General features: G+C 40.3%; 1 long non-coding RNA gene across 1 annotated transcript in view; it reads right to left on the bottom strand.

The window, feature by feature from the left end:
• Window positions 1-202: 202 nt before the first annotated feature.
• LOC126457892 (uncharacterized) overlaps window positions 203-27,321 on the bottom strand; it is a 79,552-nt gene continuing 52,433 nt past the window's right edge. The window contains exon 3 of the long non-coding RNA XR_007585546.1: window positions 203-260. This is a non-coding gene — a long non-coding RNA (uncharacterized LOC126457892). The remainder of the gene's footprint in view (window positions 261-27,321) is intronic.

The raw sequence follows: 27,321 nt of genomic DNA, 5'->3' as shown, positions 1-27,321 counted from the left end.
TCTACATTACCACTGGGCACTGTCTCTATAGTTGGTGACTGCGGGAGGAGTAGGAGGAGGTGGCATCTACGATGGATCGCCCTGGCAGTATGACTGCGTAGTGTTAATCCATTGATGTCATGTACTCTTCTATGGATCAGGTCAACTCTCATTGCCTTAATCACTCTCTGACCCCGACTCAGATTCTGAAAGTTGCAACGCAGTTCTCCGGGAACGGATCGTTGCTGTACGATGCTTAGTGGCTTTGCGTAGCATTAATTCTGAAAAAAATTAACATAAACTCAGATAAGATTCAAGGTAGTTCTGGGTGGAACAGGTTGTGTATTACACAGAATGTAATGCATAATTACAGCAACAAGTAACAAATATCTACTTATTAGAATACCAAAATAAAATAAAATGAGTTCTCCCTTAATGTCTTTCAGTATGTTTCATATCTTTCTCTGCCATACTAATCCTACATAAACAACTATAAGTGTAGTAGGAAAGGGCACTGCTCAAGTACCACAGTTTCATGTATGGTCTGTTGCGTGTTTGTGTTCATTTTTATACGAGTAAAGGGGGCAATGACTCAATATTGGGAGTTTTTATAAGTTTTGGTTTTATAAGTTTTGGTGTTCTAAGCAATAAATATGATAGTACACATCAGTCACAGTGCACCTAAGAATCATGTCATGATTGTGGACATTTTTAAACACTGTTAAGTATCTTAAGATGATCAGGGAAAGGTCACACATAAGCTAAAATTACATAGCATCTAGTAAGTATAAAAAGTAAAATTCACTAGAAAAAATTTGTTTCCATATTGTTAACAATAACTATATGAAAAATAATCTCAAATATATTAAGATAAGATTTAGATTTGCTCTGATACACTTAGTATAAAGGGCAGTCAAAGTAGGTAAAACGTTTATTGTTCCAAAAGTAGTCACCATAACAGTTAATAATTTATTCTGCTGTGAGACAACACAGTCAATGCTTACATGGAAACATGTTTGTGGTGGTCTTCAGAACTACAATTGTACCCAAGCATGTACCTCTTGGTCCCAAGCAAGATTGCTTATATATACATACAGTCCCAAACTCTGTGCTGTGAAAATGTGTGCTTTTGTTAACTTTTTCACAGTCATTTTTAACTATGGTAGGAGGGCATTTAAACCATTAGAAAAAAGCTTCTCTCAAACGTATTCTATCCTTTTTATGTATAATTTTTTTTAAAAATTGTAGATACTGCTATGTGCTGTTTTGTTTTCCTCATTGTGGTTAGTTAACAGAAAAAAGCCCTATGATTAGAATACTACTACAGAATTTGCATCATCCAAAACATTGTACTCTTACCTGTTAACCATGCAAAATACTATCTCTGAAGCAACTATCCTCATAGATCAGCAGCTGGAGAGAGATCTCTCATATCCCATATACCAATGATACCAACCATTTCCCCATTCATTTAAGTGACATCAACTCCCATTTACGGCTTGTTTGTAATGACGATGAACAAGGCTCAAGGTCAGAGAGAAGGTGGAAAGGGAAATGGACAGAGTGGGGGGGGGGGGGGGGGGGGGGGAGGAAAGGGAGGGGGGAGAAAATGGACAGAGAGAGGGGGCAGGGAATTAGGATGTGTATATGTGTATCCAATTCACATACCTATTTAGCACCTGTGAATCATTGCCAGGCTTGCTAGTATAATACACAGGGTGAAACATTTAAAACTTGCACCACAAATATTCTGGAAATGGAAAGTGCTATTGGTGTGCAGTTCCCACAGAATGGATTGGTGGGCAGGGGGCTCATATTGTTAGTTAATCAATGGATTGTAATAACCCCTACAAATTATATTTTTTTTCATTTTTTAAATGGAACAGCCATTATTGACTTTATCAGTCTAAAATTAGGACAAATTAGAATGTCAGTAGTGTTCATTGCTGGATTCTAGTGCAAGTCATCTACAATATACTGCATTTTGAAAAGTTCCGTCACTGTCACTTGCACAGCACATGTGGTACACATACTAAAGAACAGTGCAAGTGCATAAACTAATTCCAACAGGTAACGAAACAACTGATTATCACAGGTTGTGTTAAAATGACCACCAGCAGTGACAATACATGCTTCCAGTCAGGTATGGAATGACTGCTGCACATGTGCTAGCATTTCAGTTTAGATGTGCAAGCAAGCTGCTATGTTGTCTCTATGTTACACCACCATTTGCGTAACTGACTGAAGAGGTTAACACGTAATTGCTGGGATGCTTGCCTAATGAGATATCTTGTTGCATGCAAGTGGCATTCTTCCTATGCTCTCCATACACCATAAACATGTTGGCTTTTTCTGCAATGGTAAATCCCATTGTCCAGCCATGACCTGCTGTTTCGATTGTCAAACACTAACTTACTGGCAAGTTGCAATGCACTCAAAAAACACACAAGCATACTGTAAGCAAATGTAACAACATTGTACCTACCAGTTGCACAGGTTGAATGGCACAAACAAGTGTCAGTGTGGAAACTTTACAAAATGTGGTATATTGTAAATGACTCGCACTAGAAACCTGCAACGAACACTACTGAGGTTATAATTTATCCTGCTTCTAGTTTGTTAGTGGTAATAGGATTTGTTCCATTAAAAAAGTGTATGTTTGTGCAAAAAGTACACTTTCTAAGAATTATTGCAATATGTTTATTGGTTAGCAATATGAGTCCCTGACTACTGATCCATTCTGTGAAAACTGCGCATCAATAGGACTTCCCATTTTCGCGCTATTTGCAGTGTAATTTAAAAGATTTTTACCAATTTACTTCTAATTTTTATGTGATACTTAAATAAACATTCAGATATACCTATGCTATATATTTTTTAAGTAACAATATGCAGGGTTTCTGTTCAAACTGACTGTTAAAAAGAAAAAGCTGTGATGTTGTGTGCAGTGAAAATGTACAATTTCATTTTCATCAGTTTTAACCGTGATAACAGGGCATTTAAAAAATTGTATGCACAATAGTGTGTTTTTTTCCACAGTAGGTTTTAACCAGAAAGTTGTATTTATAACTTACAGGCTTATGATTAGGATACTACTACAGTACGTGAATCTGAAGAGGTTGAAAAATCAGATTTGCAAGTGGCTGGCTGATTCTTCAGTCACTTCAGATTTACACAGCTATTGTTCCACAGCCAAGTTTAAGATTTTGGAATGTGAATCAACAGAAACTTTGTAATCCTATCCGTTTGCAGATTAAAACTGTGTGAAACAGTGTCATTGAAGCTACTATCTTCACAGATCCAGCAGCTGGAGAGGTGTCTCTCACACCCCATACACCAATGATCCCAACGATTTTATCCACTCATTTTAAATGAGTTCATTTCCCAATCCATATTTTATTAGCATTAACAATAAACAAGGCTCAAGGTAGGAGAGAGTGGAAAAGGCAGACCACTGTTCGTCCACAAATTTCCAAAGTAAAACCCAATTCACGTGGTGCAGAATTCTATTGGCCATTGGTATGTTAGTATTACGTTTGATTTTGGTGAATATAGGTACAAATTGTTCACTTTAACATCTTGTGAGGAAGGTCAGCATACTGAGAAGACAACCTTTTTTCTGTAAGAGATTATTCCACTACATGTTGTGTAACATCTCCCCATGAGCTGAAGTGGAGTGATCTCTTAAGATTTCCTCTCACAAGTGACTAGTGGTGTACTGTAACACCTATTTTTGACCTATTTTATACCTGTATCGATATTTCTATGTCAATTTGTGGTATTGCTTATGTATAATGTTGTGTCTGTCATGCGAATTCTTTGACTATGTATACATGTTTCAGTTATGTGAAACTTTTGAACGATGTTGTTTAAATTATGCTTGTGGATTTAAATAGGTAATGGAATGATTGTTATGTAATGTATTGGAAATGACTTAGTCTATAGTTAGGGAATGTAGGGTTGAATTTAAAGATGTGGCGAAGCCTCACATCCGTGAAAGTACCCTGGCAGAGTAGAAAAGGTGTGGTTGGCGCGCAAGTGTCAACTTGTCCTCTGTGATGGGTAAGGAGCCTGGACTGAGCAGTGCTGTAGTTAACACCTTACTAGCAGTAGCGGATCATTGTAGCTCATATTCCTGGAGTTTTGAGACCAGAAGAGCTTGAGGGCGTATTTACCAGCCTTGGATGCTGCATTTGGTGGTACCGTTGCTGTGGCACAGTTTTTGGCCCTATAAATATAATTCTGACACCAAGAAAGTATGTAACAGGTTAAGGCCAACAGTATTACTATGGCTGAATCACCACCAGTTTAATAGCTATTGCAAATTGTGCCACCGGTACCACCAGTCTTCCACTAAATTGTTTATATTTGGCAGTCTCTAAATGGATCAGGTATTTGTGAAATTTGGTTGATTTTAATAATAATCATGGTGTTACTAAAAACTCTATCTTATACCTGTGATTATCCCAAGTCACAAACCTGGACAGGAATCCTATCCTAGTGAATATAATTCAGAGTGTTCTGATAGGTCAAAAGACTGCTTATGAAGGCACATTTGTTGTTTGAAGAGGTATAGTTTGTTGTGCTTCACTTAAGTAATAATTAATGATAAGAATACTTACCTTTTCTCATACATACTGGTGTAGTTTCGTTAATGAGCATGGTTGTTCAAACACAAATGTGTTAGTAACACATTTAACTGCAAGGTTAGGTTACTGTATTGTAGTGTGAACAGATATAAGGAAAAAGTTTAGTGTATGGATTTGTATCAAGGAAGGTTAGGTTAGCCTTAGCACTGTTTGCTGCTTTATCATTTTGTTTGACACAAGACTGCCTAATTAGGCAGGAGACTGGTTTTAATATGTAATGTTACAACTTGCTGTTGTGCTGGGAGAACATCTGGTTCCTGACCCACCTCTTTACTGTTGGTTGTACTCTGCTGGAGTGTTTCAGAAACGAATTCCAATTTGATTGTTCCATTTCCATTAGGTTATCTCACGGTCAACTTTCCAAAAATTTCTCGCAGAGGTATAACTTTAGCATTGATTGCTATTTAAGGCAACTGGTGTTACCATTAAACTTGGCACCTCGTGAAAGGACAGTCATTGTTCTTGTTCATAAAATACCATAAGTATTTAGTGAGAAACTAGTGTGGTTAGAGCAGCGAATGTCAAGTGGCATGAAGGTGCAATCAAGTACAGTAGAATGAACAACAGTAGACATTGCATCCAAAATTAAATTGTAATATACATTCAGAATGGGCAAAGGTGTGACTACAGTAACTCTACTGAGTGAATGAAAAGAAATAGTGCCTTGCACCATGGGAAATGCCGCTGGCAGAAGTAATAGTTTGTGCTAGCAGATAACAGATGGCTCTTGTGATAGGCAGCTAGCCGACACACAGTATCATGAACACGTAAATGAACAGATCAAGATGTTGAGAGTATCCAAAATCAAACAAGAGGAGCCAGAGGTTGCAAATGATGAGGAGTTTTAGACAATAGTGGTTATGTGAATAAATCATTGACATTTTTGATTCAACACAAATAAAGAGAGAACCAAAAGAAGCATACAAGGTGGAGTCAGAGCATGAAAGTTCAGTAGATCAAGAAAGTAGACAACCGTTGAGTGTGATTGACTGTTTAAGAATGTTGTCCAATCAAATGAAAACACAAGGTAGCAATCTTGAAAGCTAGCTTAAAACCCAAGGTAGCAATCTTGAAAGCCAGCTTAAAACACAGGTTAGTGATCTTAAAAGACAAAACACAAAATTAAGTCAACAGATTGAACAAGTAGATCAAAAAGTAGGTACTTCCAAGTTCTAATGCCACTGAAATGAAAAATAAAGTTAATTCCGTAAATGAAAACATGGCTAATATGCAGGGACAAATTAATTATATTAATGAAAGGTTCAATGTTGAAATCATTAACATCCAGGAAAAGGAAAAAAAAAAAAAAAAAACAGAACATTTTATAGGGACAAAAGTGGACGAAAAAGCTTTTGGGCTGAAAACTGAAATAGTAGATGGGTGCAAGAATGAAATCTCACATTTGAGAAGAATAGTTTCAGATACAGAAAAAGTTTTAAGTAAACAAGTTGTTGAATGCAAACAGAAGTGTGATCAAAGCACTTCACAGATTCTAGGAAAAATTTCTGACCTTGAATGTAAAATATGAGACAGACTTGGTGTCATTAGTAATGGCACACCACTTAACAGATTGTTGGAAGGCAAGGAAAGGTTCAATCCCACCAAGAAACATAATATATGGCATCCATTAGATTTTGTGAAGAATAGCAAACGAAATTTTCCAGATTATTTATCTGATCATGAAAAGATAAATGTGATGATCAGCACCTTGGCAGGAGATGCCAAGCACTATGGAACTAACCTGAATAATAAGAAATGACTTTTAATGAATTTAAACAAAAATTCATAAAAGAACATTGGCCTGGACAAAAGCGGAACTGCTTATGGTGGGAGTTTATCATGGATAAACTCCATGATAATATGGGCAGGAGTTCTTTAAAAGATTTCCACAAGTACTGGTACCGGAAGTGGACACACTTAAGAAGTCGATCAGAATCCAAAATTATCTGGGAACTATGGGAAAAGTTCCCAGCAGATTCTAAAACATACACTGGAAGCAACCACTGAAGCTTCTTAGCATTTTTAGAAAGGGTAGAAGACGAAGACCACTGGAAACAGGGATAACCACCTGAATAATACTAACAGAACAACCGTAATCATGACGAAGAAAGTGACAGTGATGGTTATCATGACAATGTGATTCAAAGAGGTAGAGGTAGGGGCAGAGGAAAAGGGAAACTCTGCCCGTCATGGTAGAGGTTTTCCTGCATGAAATGCTCACTGGAATGATACAGAAAACTGAGTACCGCCAATGTTTAGGGTCAAACTGATGCTGACAGAATTTACCAAAACAGGAAAGCGGTTTCATAGCAAAGCACTTATAATGACAGGTACATGCTACGGTGATTCCCTGGCAGCAGGCAGTGGGCCCGATGTTAACAAACGTATAAACTATCAGAGAGCAATGACCGTTGTGAATGTTCCAGCTGTTCCAAGAGAAGCCATGTCTGAGGCTGCAGAACAGAATGTAAACGTCACAGTAGATAGAAGCGAAACTGCTATGGCAAATAATAGTTTCACGGTCAAGGAAAGAGCGGGCGGATTTGTAGATGTAAGAGAAGGCATGAGTGGCAGTACAGATAGTAGTGTAAGTAGCAAAAATGAGTTTTCGGAGGTGACAGAATGGCATGTGCAGATGGATGATCTGTACAGGGGCCTCACACAATGCGAATGCGAGGATTTTAATAAAACATATATGACCAAAAAGTTAATTGAAGGTAGGAGAGATAATAGGGACATCGATAAGGTGGCGTGGCCTGAACATAAGAAGGAGGAAATAAAAAGTGCTGTGCAATGTTCACGTGCAGCCAATAAAAGGGTCATTATGGATAGTAGGATGTTGGAGGATGAAATCCTCAGCATTAATGGTGAAATAATCTTCGTTAACGATTCACAAACAGTACTAACTGCTATCGAAAAGTGAGAATTTGAAGATAATTAAAATACAGACAATTGTCTACATGTTCTTGGAGCACATAAAAATGATAAAAAGTATGAAGCAACTGTGGACGTTATTAGAGCTGATGAGGATTATAGCTCATCAGAAGAAAACTGTGAGCCTGAATTGAGGTCTGTTGAAAAGTGAGAAAATGAACTTAGTACCTGTCTTAGAAAAGCTTTCATGTTAGATCCCAAAAGTGAAATAGAATGGTCAGATTTGGACAACGGCTCAGATGACAAAAATTTCAATGTACCTGAAACCCAATGAAGATGCAACTAATTGCAATATTGTACCAACCAATGACAATGTTTCCAAACAAAATACTGGAATCATTACTGAACGAAGAAAGAAAGATTCACCTGATTATACGATACCTCTTCAACAAAGAGTTCAAGTAATTAAAAACTTTGAACTCAAGAAACCAAAGAAGCCACCTGATATAGGTGATCTGTAAGGCAAAAAGAAGGTTATGCAGGACCTATTGCCACCATAACCATTGAGCATGGGGCGGATTTGTATCTGAATTCGAGAGTGTAATGAATACCTTGCCTCAAGAATCTATTGGTTGAAACCTGAGCAAATCCTGCTTAATAATAAGAGCATGTGCTTAACTGAGGAAAAACTAGAGTTCCCACAGTGTACAGATTTGGGATTAGCCCAGAATAAAGAACTGGTAAAAGAAAAAACAAAGCAGAAGGGAGATCTAAAAGGTAAGGTATAATAGGAACCTGAAGTTTGCCAGATTCAAGATCGGAGACTACGTTCTTCTGAAGACTCATGAACAATCAAGTGAACTTAACCATGAAATAAGGTAGACCTCGCAACGATGCTTACTATTTCATCCATCCAAAGTCCAAGTGTCCGTAACATAGCAGATCTCAAACCGTATGTCCCTAGGAATGAGTAACAAACTGTATTCAGACATGACACCAGAATAAAAATATATGTTATACTGTAATGTAAATATAACTATCTTATGAAGTTACTGCACTGTATTTATTTGTAATTTATGTCTTTATATAAACGTTGGCTCATATATAAAATTCCTGATATTTCCTTGTAAGTTTCAGATTCTAAAAATTGTTGTAAATGAGTACAGGCAAAATGTTCCCAAATTGAAAAGAAATGTGGACTGCCTTAAATACAGAGTGGGCAGCATAAAAGACTTGCCAAAGTGGGGCAAGGACATATATCTGAAATAGACTGTCAAAACCAAAAGTTGGCAGCCAACTGATGAATGTAATATATATACAGTGTTGAAATGTTTGCAAACATGAACTGCCAGATGCTATTGCAGGCAGCAAAATTATTTGATTATTATCTTGGTTAATGTTGTATGCGTTTTGCTATGGTTTTCAAAGATGGACTGTCTGTTTCAAATAAGCACATTGAGAAAAGAATACTATGTTCAGTTTAAATATGTATATATCTTTACGTAAATATCAAAGAATGGACTGCCTATTGTTAGAAGCACATTGAAATTTCTCACTTAATAATTTCAAAAATATGCTATAGGTTGCATTACATGTATAGTATTAAAATTTCTTTGCAACATTGTTAGGTGTCTACTTGTATATATGTACCTACATTTTATGAGTGCTTACAACATGCTACTCAATATTCTTGATAATACAGAAAAATTTTGATTTCTACGTAACTTATTGCTTCACAAAATGAGAGTCAATTAGCATAGCTGTACAGAATTGAAAACTGAATACTGATGCTTATGTCTTGTTTTAGTAATGATGTGTATAAAGTATATTGTGTTTTAGTAACATATTTTTTTCATGCCTAACTGTGTGTGTTTTTTTTTTTTCAATGCCGTTCAGCTGTTATTGATGTTTCATTGATGTATCCGTAACAGGGAGTGTCAATGGACCATGGAGCATCTATTTTTGACCTATTTTATATCTGTATCAATAGTTCTATGTCAGTTTGTAGTATTGCTTATGTATAATATTGTGTCTGTCATGGAAATACTTTGACTATGCATACACGTTTCAGTTATGTGAAACTTATGAATGATGTTTAAATTATGCTTGTGGATTTAAATAAGTAATGAAATGGTTGTTATGTTATGTACTGTACATGACTTCATCCATAGTTAGGGAACATGGGGTTGAATGTAAAAGATGTGGGGAAGCCCTGCAGCTACGGAAGTAGCCTGGGAGAGTGGAAAAGGGTGGTCAGTATGCAAGTGGCAACTCGTCCTTTGTGACAGGTAAGGAGTCTGGACTAAACAGTGCTGTAGTTAACACCTCGCTAGTTTCGTTAATGAGCATGGTCTTTCAAACACAAATGTGTCAGAAATGCATTTATCGCCAAGTTTAGGTTACTCTATTGTAGAGTGAACAGATATAAGGAAAGAGTTAAGTGTGTGTGAGTGTTTGTGTGTGTAGATTAGCCTTAGCACTGTTTGTAGCTTTATCATAGACGACTGGTTTTAATATGTAATGTTACAACTTGCTGTTGTGCTGGGAGAACGTCTGTTCCTGAGTCACCTGTTTACTGTTAGTTATACTCTGCTGGAGTGTTTCAGAAGTGAATTCCAGTGTGATTGGTCTCTTTCCATTAGGTTATCTTATGGTCATCTTCTCAAAAATTCCTCATAGGGGTATAACGTTAGCATCAATTGCCATTTAAGGCGATCGGTGTTACCATTACTGTACTTCTATTCAGGCAAGTTTCCATTTCCATTTTCACATAATAGTTCAACCACTGACCCATTTGCCTTCTTCACATTCTGCAAGATATGCTGTTAAGTGTACTTGCTGCCTGAATGCCAAGGAGACTGTGAACTATTGTTGCTCCTGTACCGTATTGTGGTGCAAACACAAAATTTCTAGAACAGTGTAATTAAAGATTCCAATGAAATAGAGATGTCAGAAAATCTAGTGAATGGGGATGGAGGTTTCAATTTAAACAAAGATGTGTGTGTCGTACTCAATTTATTAAGATCATTAAGGCCATCAAGTACAACAAAGAACAGAAATGCAGAGATAATATTTATTTCAAATAATGTTATTACGAGCTTTGAAAAACAAAGGTGTGTCAGAGAGTTAGTGAACATCAGATGTCGAACTCATAGCCAGCTATAAATAGTGGAGTGAGACCAACAAAAGTTAATAGTATGATCAGAGTTCACAAGTTGGGTACACATAACAGCATAAGTCAAAGCATCTGTAGATGATTATATCATTCATCAGAATATTGAGCAAAAGTGGAAATGCAAAATTGTCTGGTCACAAAGGTCCACACTGTTAATAAACATACCGTAAAAACCAAGGGATTATCTCATTTCACTCTATGGGGAGGGGACGTTCAACAAGGTACACTAGTTGGATAGGCTCTACCAGAAGGAAGGTCAATTTCTCAGTATGCTGACCTTCCTCACAAGGTATCAAAATGAACAAGTTGTAACTACATTCACTAAAGTCAGTTCTCAAGTTAGTATGTGTTACTGAACTGGCCAGAGGATCTCCTTTTTTCATCACACAATACAGTTCACAACACAGTCCAATGAGACTGACAATGTAATTATGCATTTACTTGTTTTAGAAGCAAAAATAAAGCATGGAGGTAACATAAGATCAATTATTCAATAACAAACAACGATTTTTAATTTTTTATGTATTAAACATTCATATTTGAAGTCATGAGTGTTTAAATTTTGTATTATGATCACACTTATTGTTTCTTTACTTAATTTGCAAGATAAATTAATTGACACATGTTTTTCCCTATTACATACTAGCAAAATGGAGCTCTTTCATTACATCAATTCTAACCATTGTGTACACATACTTTTTACAAAAACTGTTATACCTCTGTTCTTGTCAACATGCAATGCATGTTATTTTTTGGTGTGAGTGAGCTGCACTTGAGGGTTGTGAGTTACTGGTTGCTGTAGCAAATTGTTGAAAATGTATAATGGCAAGAAATGTGTTTTGAACAAAATATAAAATCCTGCAATGACTTATTATTTTCGATACTTAATGTATGGAACTAGGAAACCTGGAGACCTTCATTGTAGCTATTGCAGAAAGAAATCATCTGCTGAGTCTACTGTGCTATGAATGAGAAGAATCTACTATGATTTTCAAGAAACAAGCTAATTTAACAACATTTTTACTATGATTACAGAAGATAATTAACTGCACTATTCACTCTCAGGTTTGTGCTTAACCTAGCTGAACACCTTCTAATTCCTACATAAATGCAGTTGCTGTGTGGATTGGAATAATTGAGACTAATAATAATTTTTGAACATTATTTAAATAGTTTAACAAGGGTGAGGGCTCAGTATTGAGTTCTGCAGCCAGGATTTTAATACTGTATGTACAGTCTTAGACATTAAATGTGGCCACCAAGCAGTTACTGCTGAGACTAAAAGTCCAAGTCACTGAGTTAAGGCAGCCAATAAATGCAGCTGCCCCTCAGAATTATAAGTCTGACCATATGCACGATTTGGCAAGACTGCAGATGGCAAAAATGTCTGGAGGAAGTGCTATCTCATTCTCAAGCTCTTACACTGTTCTTTGATCTTGTGGGCTAGTGTTAACAGTGGGAATTGTAGTCACAAGTTCAAGTCCACACATTGCCCTGTTTGTTTTAATTGCATTTTAGCTGCCTGTTAAAGTTATCAGAGACAGCCTATGGTAGGATCAAGACCAGAAAAGTTTATGCTTGAGAGTATCCTCACCCTGCTGTGACTACTAGCTACTATTTACCAGCCACACACCAGAAGCCACATCATGTCAAGTGCCGTCTGACCACTTGCATGTGGCATGGCATTATGGGTGTATTTATCAACTCTCATTTTCTTGTTTGAAGTTCTAGTATTTATTTGTCAGTAATGTATCAAATTTTGCATATTTGAAATAAGTGTTGTATAATAAAGTCACAAGTGGAAACAAGTCTAGCATTTGCTACATATTGTCACTTTCCCTTTAATAGAGAGGTGAAGGCCATATGACAGCTTGATTCCTTTGTATAATGTATGGGACAAGTGCTTTTGGGCAAAACACGCCAGAAAAGGGTCTTTTTACTTTAAGAATGATACACATATGCACAAAATGTGTGTTAACTCTTGGTGCAAGTGAGCTGCACTCATTGGTTGAAAGTCACTAGTTGCAGTATCAAACTGGAAAGACTGTGTTAAGTTCGAAATGTATAATGGCAATAAATTTGTTTTTAACAGAATATATACTCAGAAATCTTCATCCTTTCAGGTTTTGTTCCTTTGAATTAGAGCATGCAGTATGAAATGTGGCAGAAAGGAGATAGACAAAGTAAATCCATCAAGACCTCTTTTAACCACAGGTTATGTTATCCTATATCACATACTGTAAGGGAACAACTTTCGCCTTTGTATACATAGGTACATATTACAGTAAAACACTTGAACTCTTGAGAACTTGTATTTAACTATTTTGTGTTTAAACTGTTAAAATATTTGTGAAAGTATGCTATTACAAAATGTTTCATCATTGTCAGAACACAAACAAACTTCCGAATCTCCATTTCACACATTTCTAAGTACAGATCATTATAGAAGTGCTGAAAACATGTTGGTAACCTTTAATTCCCTGTAATATCATAGTAACTCATATTGTTATACCAATCATTGTTATTCCAATTAACTTACATAATTGTACATCGCATGGAGAGCTGCATCAAACCAGTCTCAGGACTGAAGACCACAACAACAACAATTGTACATCATGATGTTAATGCACTCATGAAAGTATTTTCTTGTGAAAATGTTGATGTTCATTTCCCCCACTAAACTGATAAAATTAACAAAAGTTTAATTCTAATTTTACAAACAGTACATAATAATAGTAGGAAATGTGTTAATTGTCGGTGTATATTTTTACCCCAGCAGCTATGCTGCCTGGAGCTGGGTGTTTTCAGTATCCATTGAAGCAACATAAGTCTCAGTATTGTACATAAACAGAAAATAGTTCAAGAAAAGTTTATGAATATTTTCTTTCTGAAAAACATTGTTTCAAGCCCGATTTCAAAAGAAGATAGAGGTAATGTAGCAGTGTGGGGAATCTAAGAACATCAACATTTCTGCATTGAAAAGATTGAGTTATACCTACACACACAATATGAGACCCAGTCACAAAGTGTACTGATAGCAGTTACATTTTAAGTACTTCGAAGCCTGACTTCTGAGCCTTACGTATTGAATGCAAATGCTCCATGATGGTTACATGATCACAGTTCAACATTTGTCAGTTGTTGAGGCATACTGCATGTTGAAAATATTCTTGCCGGAACAATCTTTTTTGATGAAATGCTGACATTGGCTGTAATTAAATGTCCAATTGAACCTGATGTCAGCATTTATTTCATTTCATCATATATATATCTAAAAACAAAGATGATGTGACTTACCAAATGAAAGTGCTGGCAGGTCGACAGACACACAAACATACACACAAAATTCAAGCTTTCGCAACAAACTGTTGCCTCATCAGGAAAGAGGGAAGGAGAGGGAAAGACGAAAGGATGTGGGTTTTAAGGGAGAGGGTAAGGAGTCATTCCAATCCCGGGAGCGGAAAGACTTACCTTAGGGGGGAAAAAAGGAAAAAAGGACGGGTATACACTCGCGTACACACACACATATCCATCTACACATATACAGACACAAGCAGACATATATATATATATGAATGCTGTCTGTTCTTTTGGAGACATCTGAAAGGATACACACACATTCATAAACTCTGCCCAAACAGGCCATGAAGGCCCAACATCCTTCCCAGATGAAAATGCAATTCAGATGTGGTTTGATAACATTGGTAACTCAGAAACAGCAATTTCCTTCTGGCATAGAATTGGTAAACTAACTGAGCATTGTCAGACCACTCTAGATAATGTGAAAGAATATACAGGGTATCCAAGGAAGAGTAGTTAGTGTTCAGGGATATGAAATGAAGGGTCATTTGAAGCTAAAATGTCTAGTAAACATGGTCTCTAAAATGCATACGGTACCTTAAGAGCTATGTGTGCTTCTTCATCTTTGATACTGTGCATCTATGTAAGCTCTTTGCTTTCAGTATTTTTGAAGGAGGTAGTATGGGCCAAAACAAGAACAAATTGTCTAGTAAATTAGGGCTCCAAAATATATGTTAAGAGCTGTGAGCAGTAGAAGAGATGTGTTCCATGGAAGCAAAGATGAACAAGTGGTTCATAGTTCTTAAGGTATGTACTTAAGAACCCATGTTTACTAGACAATTTGTTCTTCTTTCAGTCCATAGTATCACTTCCAAGCAAAGAACATGCAGTAGAAAAGACTTGTTTCACAGTATCAAAGTTGAAGAAGAGCTTATAACTCTTAAGGTACTGCATGCGTTTTAGAGTCTATGTTTATTAGGCCTTTTCACTTTGAATGACTATTGCCCATTCCTCTTGGGACACCCTGTATTCTTGATGACTAATTTCCGTCTGATGTGTACTGTTGTATTCAACAAACTAGTGGAAAATGCTACTAAAATATGCACTGTATTAATACTAATAAAACACACCTTACAATGATAACTTTATGATGAAAGTGTATTGTAATAAAATGTAAAGTTTCTGAAACATGAATTAGTAAAATATCACTCACTTTGGACTTCAAAAAGGCCTATGTTAACTTGCTGTCTTTATGTCACACCTTAACTGAAAATCACTCTTATTATTAAATGGAAATGTCATGAAAATTCAAGTAAATTTAGCAGGAACATTCTCTGCAAACCTTGAAGTAACTCATCAGTCTCAGAGCTGCCAAACTTATTCTGCATTGTTGCCAAGATAGAGCAGGAAGAATACCAGCCGGTAAGTGCCTTGAACAGATTGTTAAGTGACTACAGCTTGCATCTAAAAACGCAACTGCTGAAGGCCAGAATACCCTAAATGTTTGTAAAGAGTCTTACTTGCATGTCTAAAACTATGTTTAGGGACTAGAGCATAACTACGATTACTAATCAGATGCATCATTCAAAAAAAAATCATGCATTAACGACTGAAAAATCCAGGATGGAGTGCAACAGTATTATGAAATGGCTAGCTGCTACTCACCATACAGCGGAGATGCTGGGTTGCAGATAGGCACAATGGAAAGGCTGTCGCAAAATGAGCTTTTGGCCTACAAGTCATTTGTCAAAAATAGATAACACAAGGGTGAATATGAGAGTAGGGGGTGGGGGATGGTAAAGTGCAGCTAATGGGAGCATGCAGGACTGAGGTGGGGAGAGGGTAGGGCAGCTATGTGCAGACAGAGGTTAGACGGAGAGGGCAGGGGGGGGGGGGGGGGGAGAGGAGGAGTGTGGTGGAAAAAGAGAGAAGTAAAAAGACTGAGTGTGCTGGTGGAATAGAGTGCTGTGTAGTGCTGGAATGGGAACAGGGAAGGGGCTGGGTGGGTAAGGACAATGACTAATGTTGATTGAGACCAGCAGGGTTATGGGGACATAGGATATAGCAGGGAGGGTTCCCACCTGCGAAATTCAGAAAAGCTGGTGTTGGTGGGAAGGATCCAGATGGTATAGCTGCAAAGCAGTCACTGAAATTAAGAATGGTGTGTTGGGCAGCATGCTCAGCAACAGGGTGGTCCAGTTGTTTCTTGGCCACAGTTTGTCGGCGGCCATTCATGTGGACAGACAGTCTGTCGGCTGTCATGCCCACACAGAATGCAGCACAGTGGTTGCAGCTGAACTTGTAGTTAAGGTGACTGGTTTCACAGGTAGTCCTGCCTTTGATAGGTGATGTTTGTGACTGGACTGGAGTAGATGGTGGTGGGAGGATGTATAGGACCGGTTCTGCATCTAGGTCTATTACAGGTATATGAGGCATGATGCAAGGCGTTGGGAGCAAGAGTTGTGTATGGATGGAAAAGGATATTGTGTAGGTTAGCTGGGTGCCAAATACCACTGCGGGAGGGATGGGAAGGGTAATGGGTTGCACATTCCCCATTTCAGGATTCAACAAGAGGTAGTTGAAACCCTGGCAGAGAATGTAATTCAGTTGCTCCAGTCCTGGATGTTCTTGAGTCACAGGGGGAACGCTCCTCTGTAGCTGGACAGTGGGACTTTGTGAGGTGGTGGGTGATTGGAAAGATAAGGCATGGAAGATCTATTTTTGTACAAGGTTAGGAGCGTAATTACGGTCCGTAAATGCCTCAGTGAGACTCTCAGTATATTTCACGAGGCACTGCTTGTCACTCCAGATGTGACAGACACAGGTGGCTAGGCTGCATGGAAGGGACTTCCTGGTATGGAATGGGTGGCAGCTGTCGAAGACTCATCCCGGAACATCTTCCCAGAGTACATCACTCTCCTCACCCCTACCACTCCCTGCACTCCTACCTTTAAGATGCTTCCTACAGTCCATAAACCCAACCGCACAGGACGCCCCATTATGCCCAATTACTGTGCCCCTACTGAGAGAATCTCTGCTCTCACAGACCAACACATTCAGCCTATTACCCACGACCTACCCTGCTATATAAAAGATACCAACCATTTCATCCACCGATTCTCTGTAGTTCCTGTTCCTTTACCACACGGTATCCTACTCGTCACTAATGATGCCACCTTCCTTTACACTAACATCCCTAATGGCCATGGCCTTACTACTATTCAACACTACCTTTCCCAATGCCCGATGGGCTCCAAACCATCAATCTCCTTTCTAGTTGCTATGACCATCTATATCCTCACCCACAATTACTTCTCCTTTGAAGGCATTACCTACAAACAAATATGGAGTACAGCTATGGCAACTTGCATGGCACCATTCTATGCAACCTCGGACCATCTAGACAAATCCTTCCTAGACAAGCAGAATCCCAAACCTCTCACCTGGTTCAGATTCACTGATGACATCTTCATGATCTAGATTCAGGGTGAGGACACCCTACCCACAATCCCCTAGAACCTCAACAACTACTCCCCCATTTGCTTCACCAGGTTCTACTCAACCCAACAAGCCACCTTCCATGATATTGGCCTCCACCTTAAAGACTGCTTTATCAGTATCTCTGTCCATATCAAACCTACCAACCACCAGGAATACCTCTACTTCAACAGCTGCCACCCATTTCATACCAAGAAGTCCCTTCCATACAGCCTAGCCACACATGGTTGTCGCATCTGCAGTGACAAACAGTTCCTCTTGAAATATACCATGAGTCTCAATGAGGCCTTTACGGGTCATAATTACCCTCCTAACCTAGTACAAAAACAGATCTCTCGTGCCTTATCTTTACATACACCAACTCCCAAAGTCCCACTGTCTGGCCACAGAGGAGCAGTCCCCTTATGACTCAGTACCATGCAGGACTGGAGCAAATGAATTACATTCTCCGTCAAGGTTTCAACTACCTCTTGTACTGCCCTGAAATGAGGAATGTGCTACCCACTATCCTTCCCACTCCTCCCACAGTAGTTTCTGCCGCCCACTAAACCTACACAATATCCTTGTCCATCCATACACAACCCCTACTCCCAACCCCATGCCTCATGGCTCATATCCCTGTAATAGACCTAGATGCAGAACCTGTCCTATTCATCCTCCCACCAACATCTACTCCAGTCCTGTCACAAATGTCACTTATCCCATCAAAAGCAGGGCTACCTGTGAAACCAGTCTTGTGAACTATGAGCTAAGTTGCAACCACAGTGCTGCATTCTATGTGGACGTGACAACTAACAGGCTGCCTGTGCGCATGAATGGCCACCCACAAACTGTGGCCAAGAAACAACTAGACCACCCTATTGCTGAGCATGCTGCCCAACATGCCATTCTTAATTTCAGTGACTGCTTCACAGCTATGCCATCTTGATCCTTACCACCAACACCAGCTTTTCTGAATTGCGCAAGTGGGAACTCTCCCTGCAATATATTGTATGTTCAGCATAATCCTCCTGGCCTCAACCTTCATTAGTCATTGATCTTACCCGTCTAGACCCCTCCCTGTTCCCATTTCAGCACTACACAGCCCTCTATTGCACCAACACATCCAGTCTTTTACTTCTCTCCTTTTCCACCACTCCTGCTCCTCTTCTGCCTCTATCTAACCTCCCAACTGCACCTAGCTGCACCTCTGATTGCACCTAACTGCCCCAACCTCTCCCAACTTTGTCCCTGCATGCTCCCACTAGCAGCACTTTGCTGTCCCCACCCCTACCTTGCTATACCCCTCCCCCTCTCATTCCTACCCCACCTGGCTGCCTCTCCTGTCATGCACTGCTGCTTGTATTCCAGCTCAGCCACTAGAGATTGTGGTCACGTATGTGTGAGTTGTGTATGCATGTGTGTCTGTGTGTGTGTGTCTGTCTGTCTGTTGTCTATTTTTGACAAAAGCCTTATTGGCTGAAAGCTCATTTTGTGACAGTCTTTTTGTCATGCCTGTCTCCATGTCAGGATCTCCACTATATGGTGAGTAGCAACTATCCCCCCCCCCCTTCCCCCTACCCTGCAGGTACGGGAGTAAGAATGGGCCCGAGGTATTCCTTCCTGTCATAAGAGGTGACTAAAAGGTGTCTCACACATTTCGGCCTTTATGTGATGGTCTCTTGTAGGGTTTGACCTCCATTTTTGAAATTTTTCCTCAAGAGAAAGCCAATTCGGGAAGAGCGCCTTACATGGTGCATCATGTCCATTGTGGTGCAGCTTGTGTTCATGCCCTTTATTGTTTGTCATCTTCTCTTTACGATGCTACTGCCTCGTTTTCTTATTCGATTTACTGGCATCACTAAGTTCACGTCTTACCTGCCCATGAGTGGCAGCAGCAGCGCTTATCAATAAGAGCACTGTCGTATTATCTTTGAAGCGTCCGCTAGTATTTCCAGCTTGTGGTGTATCAGGAGTTGAGTCAGGATGCAGCAGCAGTCAAGTCGGGGACGGAGAGCCAGTGAGGTGTGGACAGCCAGTGCTCGCCGACTGTTGGCGATCACATGATCTGTCTGACAGAAGGAGATTGGAGCAGGATGACCATTGGTTGGTCGTTTGGTTTGTCACTTCATCAGGCAATGTGTATTTAGTCTTTTGACCGTATCTGGGCCTCATCAGTTCATCATTTTGCCAGACGTGGGTCATTTCCTTCCTTCTGCAGAGATGTCGTGGCCAATGGGCAAGAGTTACCTCTGCATGGTTGTGTCCGAGCCAGTGTGCCCAGGTTGGTGTGTCTCCAAGTTCCAAACGGACATCGAATTGAGTCGGGTTGGAGCTGCAGTGAGCTCCAGACAGCCAAGACTCGCCCGACCATTGACGAGACTCATAACTTGAGTGGGGATGACCTTGGTTGGTCGTTCGGTAAGTCGTCTCATCGGACGACGTGTATTTGGTTGCCCACCGCTTATGGAAACTGTGTGTGTGTGTGACTTGTCATTTCTCCTTGTTGTTCCATGGTGATTGGTTTTAAGATTGTCATAGTTTTTGGTGCAAGTGTTTACATCAAACTATGTGTAGCGTCTATAATTTCCACTGAGCAGATGAATGCTGTCTGCGTACTGAAGTAGGCAGTTGATCAGTTGTGACAGAGGGAATTGATTAGGTTGTTGGTTGGTTCTTCAGCCATCCCTAGGTCATGCTGCAACTGAATTGTTTAGTGTTATGCTTGGTTGTTTGTCTCACCTAAACTGTTGTTAGAGTTTCCTCCCCAGGCAACCCTTGGAACAATTCTGAGCACCACTGTATGTTGTTTGTAATTGTCATTTTATTTGGTCACAGATACTGTGCCAGGCCTTCAGCCATGTGTAGTATATGGCATTCAGCTGAACTTCATGTGTCAACTAGTTTAATATTAGGCCTTCAGCTGTGTTTTATTTAAAATTCTTGTTGCTATGTATTTGGGCGTTCAGCTGAGTTTGTTTCAGAATCTGTGGCTTTAATATGTAAATCCTTGCCTGTAAGCCTTCTCTTTAATTATGGTATCTTGAAGTCTTGAAATGGCCTTCAGCTGTGTTCTGTAAATTTTATCTTAAGGTTGTCTTTAATTATTTTTGAGTAATTGTTTGGGCCTTCAGCTGACAAGATATTTCAAGTTTTCTTAGCATGTTTTTCTGTTGTACTGTGTAAAAGTTTATCCTTAAAGCCTCTCTTTTATTATGTAATTATTTTCTTTATATGGCCCTTAGCCAAAATTTGTAAATGCTTGGCTTTTAAAGAATTTTGTTAGCTGATCTGAAATATTACTTCGTCCTTTAGCCGAGAAGATATTGCAATTTTACTTAAGTAAGGCTTTCAGCCATTTCTCTGAATCCTGGTGTTTTAGAAGGATTCTTTTAAACTTATTTGGAGAAGTTACTTGGGCCCTCAGCCATGAATTGATCTTTGTTGTTTTAAAGAGAAAACTGTGCATTGGTTTCATGAATAAAGTTGTGTGTTTTGGTATAACTAACAGTAATTGATCCTGGCCCCTTTCCACAACCTGATCTGCTCTGTAATGCAAAACACTGGATTTCAGTTCATTGAGATCTTTAGCCCACTTTCTCGTTGTCACATTGCAGTCCCAACCATTCTCCATCTCTTGTGCGAGGACACCTTTCTGGGTGTGTTTTCCACCATGCACTATGCAGTGTCACTTTCTGTGCCAATAATGACCATAGACTTCTTTGTACCTCATATCCAGCATGGTAGCCAATGTGGTGTGGTGGGGCCACCATGTACCCTGTTGCCTGTAGCTCCCTGACAACACAGGGATTGCTCTGCTGAAGCCTGCACCATTGACTCCTTATGTATGCCAAAGAGTAGATGCCCGTCACCCTGGGGCTTCGGGACTCCTGGCAATGGCCATCTTGCCAAGTGGCCTTTGCTGTGGCTGGGTGGCACCCATGAGGAGGGCCCCTGGTTGGAGTGGGTGGCATCAGGGCAGATGACACACCTTGAAGCATAGTACGTCATCTCTTGCTGGTTGTCCGCAGCCAGTAATCTCTAATCGGGCAAAGTCTTACTTTAATGCTAAGAAATAAGAGACCCCAAGTCATTCCCCTCCCTGGCCACACCATGGGAAGAATGCGAGGCTAGGGATGGCAGTGATGCTTCTTCGCTCCAGTACCTTGTATGTACGAGAGTTGATGGGGAATCTTTCATGTCCATGAAGCCTCAGTTGTTTGTGGAGCATTTGGAGGACAAGTTTGGAGAGGTGGAGGTCTTGTCCAAAAAGCGCTCTGGGTCAGTTTTGATAAAAGCAGCAGCACAGTCACGGGCATTACTCACTTGTGGCACGTTGGAGGATGTTTCTGTTACCATCACACCTCATAAGAGCTTTAATATGGTCCAGGGTATTATATTCCACAGGGACCTTCTTTTGCAGTCTGACGACGAGCTGCTTAACAATTTAGAGTGGTGAGGTGTTCATTTCGTCCAGCACATCCATCAGCGTCCGAGGGATAATCAGGTTGCCACCGGTGCCTTCATCTTTGCCTTCGAGGGTGATACATTGCCTGAGAAGATCAAGGTGATGGTCTACCACTGTAGCGCCAAGCCATATATGTCTTCCCGCTGTACTTCCAGCCTCACCTGTCAAGATTGTGGATGTCCTGTCAAGATTGTGGACGTCCATTGCATCCCAATACTCCATGCGCCCCACCTCCCATCTGTGTCAACTGTGGACAGCATCATTCACCTTGCTCGCCAGACTGCAAGATTTTACAGAAAGAGAGGAAAGTCATGGAATATAAGACCCTAGACTGACTGACCTACAATGAGGCTAAGGGGAAATTTGAGCACCTACATCCTGTGGCTATGACCTCCTCATATGCCGCCGCTATGAGAACAGTTCTCGCCCCACCAGTTCCTCAAATTCCCTTTCGCCTCTCAGAACCAGGAGACTACACCTGGCTCCTTGATGGTGGGGGGCACTTCCCTCCCTTTTGCTGCAGTGCACCACCTACTTTGGGAGCAACACCCCCTGCCTCCCACCCCCCAAACTATCGGAGATTTCAGTCCCCACTTCTGAGCCAGGGAAGCGTAACGCTTCTTTGGCTCCTCTGGCTAGGAAGGGGTCCCTTGGGTCACTTCCTTCCCGGTTTTCTGCTAGTGGGAAAGATAACACCCACCAGCAGCTAAAGAGCCCAAAAGCAGCTGGTCGTAGGTTTTCATGCTCATCCTCAGTCACAGAGATTGATTCATTGAAGTCCTCTCAGCCAGGGAAACCCAAGGAAGAGTGCAGGAAATAGAAAAAGAAGACCCCTAAGAACAAGAAACATGTGGTGGCACCCACAACACCGCTACCTACAAGCTCTGTGTCTGAGGATGGGATGGAGATTCTGGCATCTGCTGAGGACCTGGATCTTGCTGGACCCTCAGACACAATGGATACAGACTGCTCAGGCAAAAAGTCAGTAGCAGCAGGTGACCCTGAGACTGCCTCATTGAATGTTCCATGCCTTCCCAGTCTTACGATGATGTCATCCTCCAGTGCAATTGTGGTGTTTTTTCCACCGCCTGGCTGAGCTATGGCAACTGTTAAGCTTCACATCTGCTTTCTTCATTGCCCTTCAGGAAACTTGATTCCTGGCAATGTGGACTCCTGCCTTCTGTGGCTATAAGGGATATTACAGGAACCATAGTGACTATAACCGAGTGTTAGGTGGAGTTTGCGTTTATGTCCTAACCTCAATCTGTGGTGAACCTGTGCCCCTTCAAACCCCTGTTGAAGCTGTGGCTGTCAGAATACGGACAATGAGGAAATAACTGTCTGCAATATATATCTTCCTCCAGATGGTGCAGTACCCCTGAATGTACTAGCTGCACTGATTGGTCAAGTCCCTAAACCTTTCCTACTTTTGGGAGATTTTAACACCCATGACCCCTTGTGGGGTGACACTGTGCTTACTGGCCGAGGCAAAGGTGTCGAAATTTTACTGTCTCAGTTCGGCCTCTGCCTCTTAAATACTGGGACCACCCCACATTTCAGTGTGGCTTGAGGTAGTTAACGGCCATTGATTTATCAATTTGCAGCCCAGGATTTCTCCCATCTATCCACTGGAGAGCACATGATGACCTGTGTGGTAGTGACCACTTCCCCAACTTCCTGTCACTGCCCCAATATCAGGCCCATGGACGCCTGCCAAGATGGGCTTTAAACAAGAAGGTCTGAGAAACTTTCACCTCTGATGCCACCGTTGAATCTCACCACACAGTAACATAGATGTGATGGTTGAGCATGTGACTACCACCATCGTTTCTGCGGCAGAAAATGTGATCCCTCGCTCTTTAGGTTGCCCCCAGCAAAAGACAGTCCCTTGGGGGTCGCTGGAAGTCACTGAGGCAATTACAGAGCACTGGCGACCTCTACAGTGACATAAGCGACACCCTTCCCTAGAGCATCTGATAGCCTTTAAGTGGCTCCATGCCTGTGTACACCAGCTTATAAAAGGACGGAAACAGAAGTGTTGGGAGAGGTACGTGTCAACCATTGGGTGCCATACGCCACCTTCCCAAGTCTGGATGAAGATCAGACGTCTTTTTGCGTACCAGACCCCCAACAGGTGTCCCTGGTGTTACTATCGATGACATGCTGTGTACCAATGCAAATGTGATTGTCAAGCACTTTGCTGACCACTGCCTCTGTGTCGGAGAACTACCCCACAGCCTTTCGCACCCACAAATGGCAGATGGAAAGGGAAGTCCTCTCTCGTTCACTACACGCCACAGTGAACCCTATAACGCCACATTTGCAGAGAGGGAGCTCCTCAGTGCACTTTCACATTTCCCCGACACAGCCCCTGGGACTGATCAGATCCACAGTCAGATGATTAAACATCTCTCGTCTGACTACAAGTGCCATCTCCTCATCATCTTCAACCGGATTGGGTGCGATGGTGTCTGTCCATCGCAATGGCGGGAAAGTGCCATTGTTCCGGTGCTCAAACCCTGTAAAAACCCGCATGATATGGCAACAGGTAGCAGAAGGAACAGGCCTAGAACTAAGTCTGACAGTTTTGTGGTGAATGTCAAAAATAAGTTTGACCTGTTGCTTCAGTTAGAAAATGATGAGCCTCAAGCAGAGGTAGGTGTAGACAGGACACAACAAACTTTCAATAGGAAACTGAAAAAGAATGTAGGAAAGTCATCGAAAAGGAAGAAAGTTTTGTTGTTAGGCAGTTCTCATGCCAGAGGTGTAGGCCAACTTCTGCAGGAGGAATTAGGACCAGAATACCAGGTCACAAATTTTTTCAAACCAAGTGCTAGTCTGGATCAGGTGACAGAGGATTTAGGTTCACTCTGTAAAGGATTTACCAGGGAAGACACCTTGGTTATTGTGGGAGGGCCAGGGAACAGCATCGACAGAGATCCTGGGTACAGTATAGAGTGTGACCTGGTAAAGATTGTGTCGGCATCGAGACACACCAATGTTGAATTTGTATCTGTCCTGAGATGCCATGACCGCCCTCATTCGAACTCTTCTGTTGGGAGAGTTAATTTGGCGTTGGACCGGCTGCTTGGGTTGGGTGCGGGGGCTGATATTAGTGTGGTTCCTGTTGATTCTCTCAGTAGGTGGGACTATACCAGGCACGGCCTACATCTCAACAGGAAAGGGAAGGGGAAACTGGCTGGGGTAATAGCAGGAAATTTAAGGGGGGGAGGCACTGCCATGAATGGTAAAATACCAGTGGTTACAGGTGTTGGAGCAGCACCTTTTTTAGGATAGGTAAGACAGAAAGATGTCAAGTTCTATGAGAGGTCAGGATTGAAACAAATCTTCAGTTTAGGAAAGAAATTAAACAGCACAATTCTAGCACATTGGATCACCAATCACAGCTGTGAATTATAAATTTTCACCAATCACCAGAAATTTTATCTCCACCAAGTTGTATCTCAGTCCTAGGTAATTGCATTGATGAATTAAAGTCACCCAACCCAGTTGACATAATCTGCCTCTCTGAACACCATGTGACCACTGGTATAGGAACCAGGCCTAAGCACAATGAGAAACTCAGACAGGAGAGTACTTCAAATGTAAGAATAAGGAAAGGTTCTCATAAAAGTATAATTAAAAATAATGTAAGTATATTTCATCAAAATATTGGGAGTTTAAAGAATAAAATAGATGAGCTTCTGGTTTGTTTAGAAGCTGAGGATGAAATAGATATACTATGCCTGTCTGAGCATCACATTGTTACTGATATGGATAAGGTAAATGTAAGTGGATATAAGCTCTCTGCACATGTAATGAGAGAAAATATGGAGAAAGGAGGAGTTGCCATATATGTCAAAAGTTATCATTGTGCAAAAAGTATAGAAACAAAAAAGTTTTGTGTAGAGAAACATATAGAAGCATGTGCCTGTGAGCTTAAATTAAATAAAGGCACATTTATAATTGTAACTGTATATAGGTCCCCATCAGGAAATTTTCATCTATTTCTGAAAAATTTGGACTCCTTGTTGTGCTATCTGTCAGACAGGGGGAAGCAAATTATTATTTGTGGGGACTTCAATGTAGATTCTCTGAAAGAGGGTAATAGGAAAAATGACCTTGAAGTATTTCTCAGTTCTTTCAATTTGACACCCGTTATTGATTTTCCTACTCGGGTGGTAAAAGATAGCAGCTCACTGATAGATAACTTCTTTATAGACCAAGATAAGTTTAACCAGATAAATGCTCAGCCTGTTGAGAATGGTCTTTCTGATCATGGTGCACAGCTAGTTACAATATATGACATAGCTCCATTGAGCAATACTAAACAGTCCTCCAAAGTAGTACGTTCAGTCAACGATTTAACAATAGCAAATTTCAGGGAACGCCTACAGCAGTTAGACTGGGATGAGGTGTACCGTGAACCTGATGCCAATTTATTTATTTCATGACATTTTTGTAAATGCATTTGAAAACTGCTTCTCCAAGAAAATAGTTAAATATACTCTTAAGAAACCTTGTAACAAACCACGGCTTACTAAAGGTATAAAAATATGTTGTAACTGAAAAAGGGAAATGTATCTGACAGCAAGAAAGGTTAGTGACCCAGAAACTATCAAACATTATAAAAACTACTGTGTTATATTAAGAAAAGTTATTAAAAAATCCAGGAGTTTGTGTATCATGTCTGAAATCAGCAACTCTGATAATAAAATTAAAACAATTTGGAATATTATTAAAAGAGAAACAGGTCAACCAAGAGCAGAGGAAGACAGTATTACCACCAAATTGAATGAAAACTTTACGAACAAAAAGTCAGAAGTTGAAAATATTTTTAATAATGATTTTCTAAATGTTATGGATATAGTAGGATCCAGGTGTTCATTAGAAGGTGCTAGGCTGTTAATGGAAGAGGCCATACCTATGCAATTTGATACAATTGAAATCTCACCCACTTCTCCCTCTGAAATTAGGAAAATAATAAACTTGCTTAAAAGCAAAAACTCACATGGAATTGATGGCATTTCCAGCAAAATACTAAAAGCTTGTACTCAACAGATAAGTAAGATTCTCAGCCACCTGTGTAATAGCTCTCTGGAACAGGGCATTTTCCCTGATAGACTGAAATATGTTATTGTTATACCTTTGCATAAAAAGGGGGATAGATATGATGTCAACAATTACCGTCCAATCTCCCTTCTAACAGCTTTATCTAAAATTTTTGAGAAAGTAATGTATTCAAGAGTAGCTTCACATATCTGTAAAAATGAAGTACTAACAAAATGTCAGTTTGTTTTCCAGAAAGGTTTTTCAACAGAAAATGCCATATATGCTTTCACCAATCAAATTTTGAATGATCTGAATAACCGAACACCACCCATTGGGATTTTTTGTGA

This window comes from Schistocerca serialis, chromosome 2 (genome assembly GCF_023864345.2).
Source record: "Schistocerca serialis cubense isolate TAMUIC-IGC-003099 chromosome 2, iqSchSeri2.2, whole genome shotgun sequence".
Taxonomy (NCBI): Eukaryota; Metazoa; Arthropoda; class Insecta; order Orthoptera; family Acrididae; genus Schistocerca; species Schistocerca serialis.
Note: the sequence above shows the minus strand (reverse complement) of the source record. Positions and strands in the feature narration are given on the sequence as shown.